The sequence below is a fragment of the Cryptomeria japonica genome, chromosome 10 (assembly GCF_030272615.1).
Source record: "Cryptomeria japonica chromosome 10, Sugi_1.0, whole genome shotgun sequence".
NCBI lineage: Eukaryota > Viridiplantae > Streptophyta > Pinopsida > Cupressales > Cupressaceae > Cryptomeria > Cryptomeria japonica.
This window is the reverse complement of record NC_081414.1, coordinates 731,292,700-731,307,901: the sequence shown is the minus strand read 5'-3', so window position 1 is coordinate 731,307,901 and position 15,202 is coordinate 731,292,700.

Sequence of the window (15,202 nt, the reverse complement as noted above, 5' to 3'; positions counted from 1 at the left end):
GCAACATAGGTCGTGTGGGTCATTACTAGGGGATATGTAGTTCAATAAATATTTGGTTGACTTCTGAATATATTTGCCTGATATAGGTATGCAAACTTGCAGGATGCCTAAATAGTCAGTTTCTCATTAACACATAAATGTTGCGTATTATATTTTTAAAACTTGGATTCGTTGAGTTTTATTAGTTTAAGCATGCAATACCTTTGGTGATGGGGTTATTTTGAGATACACAATTAAAAAATTGGGCTTCACATTCTTGTTTGATTGAAGACTTGTATTCACTTAATTTGTGTGACAAAACTATACAAGTCCAGCTAGATAAGATGATCAAATATGAAGATATTTTGAGGGTTTTGTGGGATGTCAAAATTAAAATAAAAATAGGTTTGAGGAGATAAAAAATGTTGAAATAAGGATTTTGAGCATAAGTCTTTTGGATTTAATATCCTCAAGCTTGTCATTTTGCATTGTTTCAACTAATAACACAACTTGAAAAATTGAAATGGGAATAACTGTAAGGAAATCTACATTTTTGAGAAAACCTTAAAACAATGGTTACATTCACCAGTCTTCTATACTACTAACATTTAATTAGATTTTTTTTTGCGCTAAGTGAATCACCTTGCGTTGTAATTCTTACCAACAGACATGAGAAAATAGAATTTGTGCTTAATAGGAACTTTTCCATCAAACTTACAACCTGTGAGGCTCTTCTCTATGCAGCCCTATAGAGGTGTTTCTAACCCATAGGGTTATTTGTGGGAGCAATTTTTGGTGCCCATTTGCCCTTCTTTTAATCGTACTTTTTGGCTTCATGAACCTGCAAAAGTAGTATTTTTTTCTCTAGCGAATCTTTCTTTGTATCAATACCCACAAACTCAAACTAACATTAACGGAATTTAGCATATCTAATTTCATGGTGCTCCCTAAAGATTTTAGGTATTGTTAAAAAATTCACTAAATTATGGAAGACGATGTCTGCAAATTGGATACAGAACATGCATGACTCTATTGCCAGATGGTCAACTTATTGTGAATCCTAATTTATCATGGTTGCACTTTTGTACTCTTATGTTCACACACAAAATGATAAAACCACATTTTTATCTCCACCTTTGTATCCTACCAAAAGATACACCCATCCAATGTAAGGAGTATGGCTAGCCATGAATCCATAAAATTTGCAGCATGTTGTTGATAAGGTGTGTGGGGTTTGGCTTTATGGATACAACAAATATTTTTCCTTGCAATTATTTAACACTAATAAAGTATTGTGTCCAAAACACTTATACTTGCATATTTAAGCATTTTGGAAGGATTGTTATTTTGCTGTTTCGAATTGAGTATGTTTGTTGGACTGAAGATTGTGTTTTTTTATAATTTAACTTATGGTATACTGTGGAGCAAGATGACATACATTGAGTGGGAGGCCCTTGTGTTAATCTATGGTAGTACTTGGTAATTTGTTTAGATTTTGATATGGACTGGGTTTAAAAAAAAATTGCTAGATTTTCAGAGCAGTTTGGTTTTAAGGGTAAATTTTGGTCAAGGTTAGCAGTTACGATAATCTTTTAAGGATGTGTAAAATTAGCTTGGACCAATTTTTTTCGAGTGTTTTGTGCTAGCTTATTATTAATGAAGGGGCACCTAAAAACATACATGATTCTTGGGAGGAACATTAAGGGAACACTACCATTTCCTCGTATATCCACCATTCTTCATCTATCTATAGACATGTGCTTATGCTCCACATTGATTGCTCAGGTGGTGGTGCATGGGGGTGGGTGCGAGGAGAAGTTGAGTAAGAAAAAAAAGGGTACGAAGCGTGTACATCAATCTGATATATGTCTCCTGCCATTTGACTTGAAGCTTCTGCCCATACTCCCCCTTTTTCTAGCTTATTCTAGCTCGAGCCCTAGATTTCTATTGCTACTCTTTTCAACCATGTCTCTCAGCTCTGATGGTGAGCACATTGAAGAGAAGGTAATTAAAGATATTTGAAGAGCTTTAAAGTTTATAGGAGCATGGTTGAAGGAGTAAGAAGCATAGTTTAGAAGTTTGTTTCTTCTTGATGGCTCTTATTTTGTATGAACTTTTATATTCATATTTAAACATATCCTCTTGATTAGCTTCGTCTCTGCCATAGAGGGATAGTCTATTGTAAGTGGATGGCATTGCTTTGTAAATGTCTATATTTTCTATGTCATTGCTTTAGGAAGCAAGTTAGGCAAGAGAAAAGGTTGTCATATTGTAAAAATTAATTTAGGAGGGAATTTTCATCCAAAGAACAGTCAAGTCCTCAAAGAATAATGACAAAAGAGGTATGCTTGGTGATCCTTTGTCACATGCAAATGGATGAAACACAGGCACAAACATAGTATGAAATGATCATCAAATGACAACAGATGCCATAGTGTTCTTAAATAATTATTATGTACAAAGCAAGAGAAATGAGAATACAGAGGGTAAAATCAATGAGAAAGGTTCTTCTATCCTTCATGAAGGATTATTGAGGTAAAAGAACAGCTACTAGAGAATATTTAGTGCAGACTAAAGAAAATTTGAAGTTATCTTTGTTGAAATGATAAATGGCATTCTACTTGAATAAAGACAACTCAAAAGGCAAAGTGTTTTGTTGAACCCATGATGATAGTTTCAAATCAGGGGATTACTAGTTAAAAGGTCTACTATCACATAACACATGAATGTCATAGACAAAAGGGGCAAGATTAGTACTATTGAGAGTAAACACTTGATGGCCTACTAGTTCATTGACATAGAGACAGTGGCAATGCATGCATTAAATCCCGCAACAAAGGACAACAAGAACCATCAAATAAATTGAGAATATAGTCCCAAAGGGAGTTGATTGTGAGAAAAAAAAATGCTTTTGCAAAGAGATGTAGTAAAGCATATAAAGAGTAAAGAGACATTACTAAGCATGTAAAGGACTCTAAGACTATGTAAACATTTGAAAGAAAAAAGACCTAGAAACTTGGATAGGTATGAAGCCCTAGTTGATGGTGACAATATTCAATGAAGATAGTGATCATAGTCTGTGTATTAGAAATTGGAGACAGTTGTTGACATTTGTGTTTTGTATGATCTAGGGTGGAAGATATGTTTCGAGGAAGGGTCAATGCTGGATAGTCATAGGTCACAGAGTACTACACAGTGAACAAAGCTATCGAGACACTATTGTCCAACTTTGTCTTCAAACAAATGGATATATGAGTGGATTCAATATTTCATTAGATTTTTGTCATTCACTAGCATAATATTAAAAAACAATTGCATTTGATGCGACGAGTACTTTAGGGGAATCTGATTCAAAGATGGGGGGATTGTGGAATACTATTTGATAAATTTATTCAATGTTAATTGTTTGTATTTGTGTGAGCGATAAAGAGTTTTGATAATCATGTATTTGTTATGTTCATAGGTTTTATGTCTATGTCAGTCTGTTGTACCTTTATATTTGTAAATGCTATTTTGTACAATTTAATCGTTTCACATGTAAGGAAAAAAAAAAGAAAGTAAAACATTTGCAATAAGTAGGCTATTAATGAGCCATCTTGTGGGGCAAAGTTGTTTTCTACAAAGGTCTATCAAAATTCTCTAGTGTACTTCCTTGGCCAGATTCAAAATTTGTGTATTGAGACCTGTCCACATTTTTGTAAAATAACTTGGAGCTATAATTTTTGGACTTATTTTTTAGCTTCACTTAAATATTATATGCATTCATGTAGCTATCTCATAATCAAGTGATTTGGACGAAATCAATTTTAGATTGGATATAGTAACTTGTCTCATTTTTCGGAAATAACTTGAACCTATCATCTTTGGACTTATTTTTTAGATTTGCTTCAAAATTATAGGCATTCTTATGCACATCTCGTAAGGAAGTTATTTGGAGGAAATCTATCTCAGATTGGATACAGGAACTTGAATCATTCATAAACTATAACTGTTAAGCATTACTTTTCAATGTTTTATCCTTCATAGTGCTTGGTATACATAACTTGGTTGTTAAACTATTACATATTTTGCTTTACCTATACATTTGGAGTGATCTTTATGAACCAAAAACATGCAAAATAGAAATTTAGGCTTTATAAAAAATCAATAGACCATTTTTCTCTGAGTATGATATGAATTTGTGTGTAGTGTTTATATTTAAATGAAATGCAATTTCTAACATAATACAATCCAATGTTACTCGTTAATGAAACATATGAATTTCTTTAAATGTAAAACCTAATTTTCACGTTTCAATATAATTTAATCATACTCAAAAGATCATTTTTATTGCATGTAAGCAGATTTTACTGTTGTAAGACTATTTGTTGAAGACCCTTAGTTGTATGTGTTGGTATTTTGATGTTGTTTAGTTGTGATTGTCATTGATGGACACACACTTACTTGATGTATGAGTTATTCTCAACTGGCACTATATATCATTAACTTGCATGGTCTTTGTTTGTTGAAGACTCTCGGTGTTTTGCAGAAGATGCTTACCGGTCAAAGCATGACCGAAGATCTCAAGCGGTATGAAGATCTCAAAGCGGAATGAAGACCCCGAGTGGTAGTTGATCGTTTCATCGGAACACTATGTTCTAGTTTTCCAGTCTTCACTTGACAACCAGTAATCGGTATACTTTGTTAACTAGTATAATTGTAATGTGTGATGAGTTATCATCCACCGACACTATGACGGTGTTTCTGTGTCGTGTTACCAAATATGTCTAGATGCACTGTACCTAGGAAATTGTAGTCTGATCTTATTGGACCGACATGAAATCATATTCATAAATGAGGACATCATGTCTAGGGTTTTAATAGTTGATTTTGTGTGCGAGTATTGTAGAGAAGATTAGGTCTGTATCTCACTACAGAGATTGTGAATGCAAAGGATAGAAGACTGAAGTAATGTTGCGATGCATTAAGACAGAACTATCAAGGATCTAATAAAGCATTTTGTGCTACTTTCTAGATCATTCACTTGTTGATTACTAATCTCTTCGACAAGTCTGAACCCCTAACCGGGTAGGCCCAACCAAGCCAATCACAAATCCTCTAACAAGGTGGTTCACAATTGTGGATCTGAAATCCTTTAACAGGGTAGTCTTTAACAAGACTTATTTCCTAACAGAGATCTAGATTCCTAATAGGATCTGTTCTGGTGAAGAACATTGTAAGGCCTTAACCGGTCTGGTTACTATTCTGCAGATAGTTGGCTTGTGATTTTTACTCATCGTGGTTTTTCCCATTTGGGTTTCCACATCAAAATATCTTGTGTTATGGTGATTGTGCTTCTGTGGGTAAATGCTTTATTAGCTATTTGGCTTGTTTATGTTTTAACTGGTTTATTGTTTAAACTACTACACTGGTCTACAATAAATTTGTTTAAGAGTTTGGTTAAGTATTTAGGCATACTAATTCACCCCCCTCTTAGTATTCATCAATTGGTATCAGAGCCTCCCTTTCTATAAGTATAACCACTTGGAAGGAGATATGGGGGAATACAGCATGAGGGAACTCACTCACCGTCTTACCGAGTCTGAGAGAGCTTATGATGAACTCAAAATCAAGTACAAAGCCTCTTTAGCCAAGAGAAGAGAACTTGCTGAGCAACTGATGGAATTTATTGAAAATAGCTCTTTTGATGAAGCAGACATGGAGGCCCTAGTCGAAGAAGTGGAAAAACTAAATGAATCCAAAACTAACCTAAGGAGGGAGTTGGAAGGAGTGACTATCAAGATGAGTGAGGAGCTAGAAAATAGAAGAAAAGCTAAAGATTTAGTGAAGGACAAGGAGCGTGAGATCTCTAAGTTGAAACAAGAGATTGGAACCATCATCGCTCATTTGCAAGAGGGTAATATAGAAAAAGAAGAAATAAAAGCAGACCTAAATGCAACTATCTCTCAAAATAAAACCTTGATGAATACCAATGATGCTCTTTCCAAGGAACTTGTTGAATCAAAGGAGATACTTGCGAAGTTCAACCAAAGAGCTACTAAGTTGGAACAAAATTTGGAATCGGTGAAGCCATCAAAAGATACCACTGGACTTGGTTTCTCTGGATACGAGGAAGGTGAGACCTCTGGAACCAAGAGTGATGTACTAAAGAAAGAATCGACACCTAAGAATAACAATAGGAGTAAAGGTAAGCAAAAGTTTAAAATTGTTTGCTTTAATTGTCTTAAAGAAGAACATACTGCCAATGTATATAGAAGCAAGGCTTACAATAAATATCCTTACTTTCAAAACAATGTGGCTAGATGTAGTAGATTTAATGGTCACTGTTATGCATGCAACAAGTTTGGGCATAGAGCTTTTGAGTGCAGGTCAATTATGAACAACTTTGAAAGTTATCCACCAAGATCTAAAGTAGTTGTCCCAGAACCTCCTATGAACTGGAACCCAAACCGGTACAGAACCTATGACCTCTGGTCAAATGGTTATGAAGCGGCAACTAGTTGGAGAGCAACCTATTTTATAAGTCGTGGTAGCGGTCACACTACTGCAACATGCAGAAGGAAGAATGGAAATGTGAACACCAACCAATGGAGAACACCTAGTATGATATGCTATCATTGCAACGAACCGAGACACACTACCAGAGCATGTAGACTGAGAAAGAATTCATCGGGAGACATACTGATCAATCCAGAAGGGAAGATTGATGTCTCAAGCGGATATGGATAAAACTTGGAAAAAGAAATCTGAAGAGAAGCCAAAGGATGCACTAGTTTCTGCACCTAGTGTGGAGGCCCCTGAACCGACAAACTGAGCTTTGAAAAGCTTAGGGGGAACATATTGGTAAATTATTTTGAACCCTCGGAGTATATCGGTAAAGTGCCTTTATCGGTATTTGATACCTGTCAACTGACAAAAGAAATGAAGCGGTAAAAGGTAAAATTAGGGTTTGAGCCCTAATGGTGATGCATTTATTATGGTAGGTGGGATCATGTTTAAAAGTGACTTTTGTCATCATTTTTACTTACCTATTTTTAAAGAAGAATTTTTTCTAAGCTTGAGTAGCGCAACCAGAGCGATTTATCTTGAATTCGAAAGAATTCCCAAAGGAGTCTTGCACAAGATCTTGCAGCCACTTCAAACTATTAGTGTGGAAGTCAAAGTGGTAAACAAGCTTCTGAATAGGTGTGGTGTGCTTGAAAATGACAAACCCTAGTTCGGAGTGTGAAGGTATTTCTCGTTGAAACATTCTTGTTATTTGGAATCTTCTAGATATGGCTTCTGCATCTCAAATTCCTTCTAGTTCTACTGAACTTGAGGAATCGCTTGAATTTCTTCAAAAGAAGATGAAATATAATGCCCTATCTCAAATTTCCGTCGGAGTCATTATTGAAGGCGATGTTTCAGGATATATTGATTGCAAACTAGAAGACCTAGGGTCCCTAGTAATTCACTCTCAGCTGAGTCTGTTCTGTGGAGACGATAAAAAGATTAAAATTGAATACAACATAATAGAGGAAAAGAAATTACATAATGTAGTATATTTTCTTGAAGAATTTACAGAAGAACACATTTGAATTATCCTTAGTAGGGTTCATGGTGATAAGATGTGCCTTGAGCGAACCCATGATATTACACTGGAGGCAATTCATGTCGTGACTAGTTTCTGCAATGTTGGGGAAGTCCCCGTTCTTCGAAAAATCACCAAAACCAAAATGAAAGAGCTCACCGGCTCTGTGAGTGATCAACGAGCAATGACTGTCAACACCATTAAAGATGATTTGGTGAAATATGCATGTATGGTAATTGGGTATATAATATTCTATGCTAGTAGAATGAATTCAATTCCTATAGCTGCGGTGCATGCCGCTTACAAAATGGTCAAGGAGAATGTAGAATGTGACCTATGTACCTGTATGCAGAAGCAACTCATAGATAACCTGAAGGCTATCAAATTGGACAAAACTCTAAGGTTTAAATTTGGTCAACTGCTTGTCGGTTTATTTTTTTACTTTCAAGGATATTTTTCTGGAGTCAGCGATGTTCAATGGTCAAGTGACCTACCGGTTTCCAGACAAATAAAGGAGAGTTTGAAAGTAGTGGGAACTGCATATCTAGAGACTCTAAACAAATATTTTGATGAGTTAAAACTAAAGATGAATCAGAGAATGAGAATATCTGGTGATCTAGTTAAGAAATATGAAAATAACATCTATTTTACAATCAAAACAGATCACTGCATAATGGAAGTGGTCAAACCCAGAAAAGATGTAGTTGAGCCTATGGGGTACGAAGTGGTAAATGATATACTGACAGGGTATGCCTCTACCCTACTTGCTTCACCACTGGATCCCAAGATGAAGAGAACCGATACTTACTTAGAGAGGATCAAATCTAATGAGGTACCGAAGAAGAAAAAGAGTAAAGCAGTGCCATCGACATCGGCACCAGTTACATCTGCTGTCAGTTCTAAAGTGACCAAGAGGTCACCAGCCAAAAAGAAACCGGAGGCTATTCCGCCAAAGGTATTCAAAAGGAAAAGGAAAACCAAGAATAACTCACCAGAATCAGAAGACACTGAACTAGAGGTAGAAATGAAAAATACAAGGCAATCAAGCAAGAAGATGAAGTCAATCGGTAATGTACCAACAACCTATGCACCGGTAAATTTAGATATTTCCTCTTACAAACCTATGACACATTGTCAAAGAACAATAAAGAATATTAGAAGAAAAGTTCTTGATGATTTAAAAGAATATTTTGATGATTTCAATGATAGTGAAAAGGAGGATGTTGAACAAGAACTTATTAAGTATTTATGTGATAATGATCGGTCACCTTTCGATATTAAGTCAGTTACTTCTAAATCTTTGTATGATTCTTTGGACAATAAATGGCGCATTGCCATTGAAAAGGAACAAGACATCAAGGAGAAAGTTTTTGCTCAATATTTTCCAGATGTCTCTAATTCAGAATTGTTTGAGATTATTGATAAGTACAAAGGCATCTTCTTCATGAGAAGAAGAAGACTTCAGTTATTCAGAGGCAAAACTTCTGAAATGGAAAAAGACACCCATCTGCAGGTTAAGTCAGCTGTCAAAATCCAAAAACTATCTGAAGCTAATCGACTGGCTGAGCAAGAGCCTGACCTATCCACCACCAAACCGGATGAAGTTTTTGACAGTCTGGGTGAAAGCAAGGCAGAAAAAAATGAACCCATTGATGTTGATGCACTAGATATTGAGGATATCACTCCTCACAAGGATGAGACAGCGGAGAAAGAGAAACAGGAAAAAGAGAGCGGAGAAAGAAAAACAAGAGAAAGAGGAAGAAGAGAAAATGAAGGAAGGAGAGAAAAGGAAGGAAGAAGAGAAAAGGAAGGAAGAGGAGAAAAAGAAAGAAGAAGAGCGAAAGAAAGAAGAGGAGAAGAGGAGAGTGGAAGAGGAGAAAGTTAAGGCCGCCAAGGTAGCCCAAGAAAAAGAAGAAGAAGAGAAGAAAAGACAAGAGGAAGTCAAGGCAAAGGAAGGAGGACAGACTCCTAAGGCAACCGGAGATCAAGCCAAGCAGGTTGATCCCACTGGTCCCACCGATTTGACTCTCGCCTATCTGACTCAATCAATTGATGAGACTGAGCTACGACGAAGCATTCAACTAGCGCAGGAGAGATTTGAAGAACTAAGGAAAAAGAAAGAACATGATGCCATTCAGTTTGTTGTTGACACCCTTTCCAATCTAATCCCCGGTTCTAACCTCCCAAGTACTAATTCCTCGCTAACCAAGCTCAAACTTCTTTACACAATAGTGGATGATCAGGTACAATGTTTGGAAGATGTTGCCCAGGCCACTGCAAATAAACACCATGAAAAGGCACTCAATGTTTCCTTAGTAAAGAAAATGGATGAAGACAGGACACGCCTGCTTAAGCAAAAAGGTGATATAAATTTAGCTATGAGTGAAGGTAACCTACTCTTGAGTAAAATCTGTCAACCTCGCCTATTTTGTGAAGATGCTGAAACAAAAGACTCAACTCCAATAGGAGTTACAGAAATATATCAGTATCTTCAAACTCCCCTATGATCTGTTCACAGTATATGGACAAACTGTTCATACTCACCAACATAAGATTGTGAAGCTTGACTAAGAAATCCACCATCGGACTCGAGATCTGCAAGAGATCCAGTTGTTCCTATTACCAAAATTGCAGGTTCTTTAGAAGTGCTTCTTGAACTTGGAGGCTATTACCGTTACACATGAGCTGAGCACCATCGATGCAATGGAAGAATTAGCGTTCCAGATGAAGACTGAAAGTGAAATTGTTGCCTCACTTTTTTAGTCATGGTCTTCAGACATGAAATTTTTTATTCAAAACTTTAAATCTCTTTTTGAGAAGTTTTACTCCTTATTGTCATGAACAGATACTCTGTTTTTATGTTATGCAAAATGGGCATATTTTGCATCACTTTGTCATTGTTGGCAAAGGGGGAGTAGTCTACAATTAAAATTTTGGGAGTAGTATTGAAAATCTCATGCACATACTTGTAATTTTTTTTTTTTTTGCAAAAGGAAGTAGTGTATATGCTTAGGGGGAGTAATTTTGATTATGGCATCTGTTTTTATTTTGTAAGCACTTAGATGTCAAAATTTTCTTGTGTTGTCATCAATGCCAAAGAGGGAGATTGTTGGTATTTTGATGTTGTTTAGTTGTAATTGTCATTGATGGACACACACTTACTTGATGTATGAGTTATTCTCAACCAGCACTTTATATCATTAACTTGCATAGTCTTTGTTTGTTGAAGACTATTGGTGTTTTGCAAAAGATGCTTACCGGTCAAAGCATGACCGAAGACCTCAAGTAGAATGAAGATCTCAAAGCGGAATGAAGACCCCGAGTGGTAGTTGATCGTTTGATCGGAACACTATGTTCCAATTTTCCAGTCTTCACTTGACAACTGATAATCGGTGTAGACGTATAAAAATGACCATATTCCTAAATGAATATTCAATGTTCATTTTATTCTCATTCCTCTATTTAGTTAAATCTAATTTAATTAAATCACCCACATTCTTCTATTTAATTAAATAAATTATTCAATTTATTTAGTTAAATTCACTTAAGCCCTTTTACGTCATTTAATTGAATAAATCATATTATTTAATTAAATCGATTCTTCTTACTTTTTAATTAAATTTACATTTAATTAATAATTTACCCCAAATTGAATAAATCTAATTTATTTAATTTCCCAACTTGCAACCAAATTGAAATAAAATGATTTATTTTAATTAATCCTATTATTCCTCATCCACTTGCATTTTCCTACATCTCCCACTTGCCTCTCTAATCCCCCTTCTAGATTCTTCTAATCACTTCTAAATTAGCCTAACCCATCTCCTAAATATTGTCACATCCCTAAGCAAAGGGAAGTCACTTCTCAAACCTCTAAAGTGTTTGAAAACCATTAAAGGCTTTAGGTCTTCAACAACTTAACCTTGAAAGTCTTCCAAACCATTAATGGTTAACTCAACCCTCTTGCATGATTAGAGACTTTTTCTCTAAACTCAGCCTACATCTAACCCAAGAGTCTCATCAAGCATTCATTGCTTTGACCATGGTTATCCCTTTAACCCTTGCACAAGAGTTTACCCTTTGGGTAAAAGCTTTGTCCAATGGATAACCCTAACTTAACCTTAACCCTTACCTTCTAAGGTAACCATGAGGTCTTCTCAAGCATTTAATGCTTCTCACCTCTCCTCTCAACCAGTCTTATGTTGACAATTGTCACCATTTCATTGGTGAAAATTGTAAACATGGATTGATAACTTTCAATCCTGACCCTTGATTAACTCCTTCAATCTTGACCATCCATTGCCCTATTTTCACTATAAATAGAGCTCTCATTTCTCCATTTTAAGGATCCATGCAAGCTTTTAGTATCTCATTTATGCTCAAATTTATCAATACATCTAGCTTCTCTTTGTAATAGGAATTAATCTAATAAGCATTTTAGACTATTTCCTTTATCATTAGCTTAGATCATTAACTAGTATATCATGTTAGGATAGTATTGCTACTAACCTTGCCATCTTATAATCTAGTTTGTTGCATTTGTAGAATCATGCATAGATAGGATGCATTTCATAATTAAATCAATCATAAGCATCCCTCGTTCTTGCATTCGTCATCCCTAAGCCAGTTTGCTCAGTGATCTGAGAGCAAAGGCATTGGCTTGAGGGACCTTGTTAGATAGAGAACCATGGAACCAACCTTGGGAAGTTGAGTCATTCTTCATGACTCCATAACTTGCACCAAGAAGTCCTGTGGGTGTGTGGACAAGCCTCTTTGAACGTAATTTTCATATTTTAAGTTTCATTGACCGCTTTTCCCACACACATTTCTGGTGCCCACCATGGGGCACTACCCCATTAATCAAATCGGTTTTTAAAAATAAACACTTTTGCAGGTACGTGGGAAACAGGAATCAATGCATAGGGAACATCCCTTAGCGCATCTGGTTGATCTTTCAGCACATTCGGCTCACTATATAGCGCGTGGGACTCATTCCCCAGCGCGTGCAGACCATACCTTAACGCATCATTCCCACTAACATTTTCTTGTAGGTCTCAGCACGGGAGAATAACAGAGTAGCGCATTCGGAAAACAGTTCAGTGCATCGGGTCTGTTCGATAGCGCATCCTGATTATCTTGTAGCGCGTACAATTTGTTCTGTAGCGCATCACAGACAAAGGCAAAATTTAAAAAAAAATAAAAAAATTGTAACCGAATTTGAAACTAGACTTGTTGAAGTCCACCAAATCCTCGGATTTTTCTAATGGTTTTACTTGGTTTTTTTTGTAGGGTTCTTGAAAGGTTTTTTTTTGTAGATAGGAGCTTAGTTTTATTTCTAGGAGCATAAATAGTTTAAATTGTTACTAACTTATTTAAGTTAGTTAGAATTTAAATTCTTTTTAGTTCTTGTTAAATAAAATTGAACTCACTTTATTTTGGCTTTAAAAAGAACCACATAACAAAACAATCTTTCCTTGCTTTTCTAGGAGAGAAATTTTCAATTGGATCTTAAAAAGAACAAATCAACTTTTCAAGTTTTGCAATCAAGATGGCTTAAAAAGAACTTCACCATCCTTTGGTGCATAAAATGATACATTTTAAGTTTTTGCAAAGTAAAGAATCACACAAGTCCAAATGTCATTTGCAACTAAAGAGGGAAGATCTTCCCCTTTCAAATCGATTTCTTTTATTGACCGAACATCGCATTTATTTTGTTGACCAAGTTCCTTTTCAATAGATTAGAAAATCATTGCCTTGAAAGGATAAAATAAACACCATGATTTCATGGAGCAACATCTCCATATAGAGTTAGCAAATCACTGCTTCGAAAGGCTAAAAAGAACTTGTGTGGTTTGTCTCGAAAGTGGAAGGTATATGCTCTCCCCTTAACTGGGTGATCAAAAAGCCAAACCACTCTTAAAGCTTTCTTTACTTCAAGCAATAAATCCTTTAGCAAGCCTGCCTTCCCGAGGGGTTGAAAAAATCTTAAAGTCATTTTTGGCCGGTGTGAAGGGAACGACCTAAGTGGGAAACGACTTTGAAGCCAAGTGTTCCAACCCACTATAATCAAAAGTGGAAAGTGATGAAAGTCCTTTTCAACGGTTGCATGTAGTGATTAGCCTTCCCCCAGTATCCTTGAGATACGTAAAGCCTTTGTTCTAAAGGTTGGGAAGCCTTCTGAGGGAGTTTATCGCTAACGGCCGAACGGGAAGCCGGATTACGAACCTTAGCATAGAAACTTTGAGTCGAGTCAGTATACAAACATTTGTAATATCATAGTGCAAGGGTGGGGAAGAATCTGCTCCCAAGATCGCTCACCATATATCTCCCAAGATAATTACTCAATTGTGAAGCAATTCACTTTGAGTTAATTTCTGGCAAAAGGCAAAAAAATGGGCGCCCCCTAGGGGGTGACACTGTTGTTTGAGCTGACGGAGTATCGAGACTAGTGGGCTATGATATTGCTTATGACCCTTGAATAAAGAGTCTGACTGAAGTGCATGTTGTATCTAAACCTATCAAAACATTGTGGATTTGAACACATCCTCGCAGAACATACACTTATTGTTTAAATTAAGCAAAATGGTTGTCTCTTTAGTGTTGTGTCTTCATTTGTTACTTTAGAAAATCATCTATCATTGCTGAAAACTCAAAGCAAAATTCCAAAAATCACAGAAAAGCAACCAAGTCAAATTATCAGGGTAGTTTAGTGCGTAAGAGCAACCTTTTAGCGCGTGGAAACCATCTTTTAGTGCATTAGACCTTTTTCTTTGCACATTAAGGCTTAACATTAGCGCTTCACCAAAATCCAAAACTAGCAGTTTCAAGTAGTGCGTTTTGAAAATAGTTTAGCGCATTGAAGCATCAACTTAGCGCGTGGGAACCAAACCTTAGCGCGTAGGGTTTAACAGTTAGCGCATTGGCGGCCCATATTGGCGCATAACCTTTTGAACCAAGGCAAAATCAAAACAATCCAGTTGGCGCGTCATAGGGGGCAGCTCAGCGCATGGGGTCTTTTCTATATCGCTTTGAGAACTTTCTATAGCGCATTGCGTCTTTGCTTTAGCGCATAGCCAAAACCAGAAAACGGGGGGCAAAATAGAGGTCATTTTTGAAAATTTTGAAAACAATTTCGGAAGCTTTCCTTCATCAACTTGAACTTCATCAAGCAGAAAACCAAAAACAGAGTATCAAAAACTATTTCCAAAGCAAATTTTCCATCAAACAAAGTTGTCTAAAATCTGAAACTAGTCGCAGGACAAACATATCTCTCCTATCAAAATCAGGAAACATCATCACAATTGTCAAACAAGTCCTTTAATCAAATGGATTTCTATCTCAAAACACACTTGTTTTAAAACTCCAAGTTGTCAAATCGAGTTTCCATATCAGGAAAGCTCGTATTCCATATCATTTGACACGCTTTGTCGTGAGGGGGCATCTAAACCTTCACTTTGATAAAGTAAAACTTGAGTTTCCAAAACAAGCTAGACTAAATCCAAAACAAATCAAAGGAAACCATTGATTGCTTGTGCATGACTAATCCTCATATTCTGAGAAGAAAGAGTATTTATCATAACACTAAGTTAAAGAAACAACAACCCAGTTTTTTGAAACTTGCCAAACGGAATAAGTTTTTATACATTAATTGCC